Below are 1,813 nucleotides of genomic sequence, written 5' to 3'. Positions count from 1 at the left end.
GACTCGTTCACACATAAATTTCTTTGTGATTTTTTTCATCAGCAAATGTTTGATTTTGTACTTACTTATATACCTATACGCCAGGGATCATATAAAAATTTCTCAAGCAAAAGAGGTTGCCAGTAGAAAATGTTTAAGCAGCCCTGGTCTGTAGAACCTTCAGAGAAATGCCAGTTTCGAGTAGTTCGATTGCTGCAATTAACAACAGTGTGGGTATCATTTATTCATTTCCATATGTTCCTGTGTGTTGTGTGTATATGTTCATGTGGAGGTGTATACACATATACTTGGAAGCCAGAGGTCAAGATCTTGAGTTTCCTCACTTGGTATTTGAGACATGGTCTTTAATGAATCTGGAGTTTGCTGATTCAGCGAGGCTGGCTGGCCAGAGACATTAGGGCTCTGCCAGCCCCTCTCCTGCCTGCGTCAGAGTCCCGCAGCATCTGCCTTTGCGAGGTAGGTACCTTGGGCATCTTAACTCATGCTCCTGTGGCTGGCACTTTATACCCTGAGCCATTTCCCAGACCCTTTGGATATTTATTTCTTGTTCACAACAGTCCCAGGAGGGTTTTAGACAGATGGCCTTCTGTATACTGACTCAGGCTTCTGCCCCTTTGTACCTTGTGGCTTCCCTTGGGGGATTCAGGACTTTTGCAGCCAGTTGGGGGAGGGTGGAAGGGTCACTGCGAGTTACTTCATCTGTGTTTCACCCCTGTTCTAATCCCAGTACCAGAATACAGCCACATGGTTACCATGCACAAGAAAGGCTATGAAATGTAGTTCCTCCATGGCCACAGAGAATAGTGAGTGGGGCTCAGTGGGTTCTTAGCCTCAGCTACTTACACTTCTCAGGACCACAGAAGAGTCTGCAAAGGTGACATGCCTGGCACATCGTGCCTAGTAGGTGCTCAGTCAACATGGGCATATGAGGCCATATGCTGTCTTAGTGTGAGAATAGTGGTATTTCTTCAGTAGCTAAAACATGAATGAAGCAACGGGCTTCTTCTTAATCTCTGCTCCTTTCAGCACCTTGCCAGGCCTGAAGATTATTACCCTCTCTATACAGATGAGGAAACCAAGACCCAGAGAGGGCAAGTGGCTGGCCCAACGCCACACAGCTAAGAGGAATCAACTCACACCCAAGGAGTTGAAGCTCAACAACCTGTGATCTTCTCATCAAATCGAGATCGTATGGAGCACAAAGAACACACACAGATCTGGACTGACCGCAGGCAAAAGGCTGCTTTGGTGGCTCTTCATAAGGAAGAATAGCAAAAGGAATGATACACACAGATGTATTCTGAAAGTTTATTCATAAAACAGCAGCAGAATAATGCTAAGCACAGTCTTTTTTCTTTTTTCTTTTTTCTTTTTTTTTTTTTTTTTTTTTTTTTTTTTTTTTTTTGCTAGTCAATATGAAACGCTTAGCAGGGGCCATGCTAATCTTCTCTGTATCCTTCCAATTTTAGTATATGTGCTGCCAAAGCAAGCATAGACGCAGTCTTCTATTTCCATCTGCTTCCTATAGCCAGTACCTCTCCTCCCGCTCATGCCTTTTGTGTTTCCCTGCAGTTCCCTCCCTCACTGTGTCCCTCCTGTACGAATCCACTGGCCTCTGAGTTTCCTGAGTGGGTCTGAGAAAGACCCCACTGAATCCTTGTCTCTCCACACTTTTCTTTGCTCACCTACCAAAATATTTTGTGCTGAGCCCAGAGGATGAGTCCGGTGGCAAAGACAGACAGGAATCTTACACAAACAGACTCAGGAAAACGGATCTCTGAGTGGGGACCAGAGGGAATTTGAGTCAGCCTAG

General features: G+C 45.0%; 1 non-coding gene across 1 annotated transcript; it reads right to left on the bottom strand.

Annotated features, from left to right (window-relative positions):
- Positions 1-1,387: 1,387 nt before the first annotated feature.
- On the bottom strand, positions 1,388-1,489 carry Gm23463. The gene has a single exon (XR_003954158.1). It is a non-coding gene; the product is annotated as a U6 spliceosomal RNA (small nuclear RNA).
- Positions 1,490-1,813: the final 324 nt, after the last annotated feature.

This window comes from Mus musculus, chromosome 2, assembly GCF_000001635.26.
Source record: "Mus musculus strain C57BL/6J chromosome 2, GRCm38.p6 C57BL/6J".
Classification (NCBI taxonomy): Eukaryota; Metazoa; Chordata; class Mammalia; order Rodentia; family Muridae; genus Mus; species Mus musculus.
The sequence above is the reverse complement of the archived record's forward strand: the minus strand, read 5'-3'. Positions and strand labels throughout refer to the sequence as shown.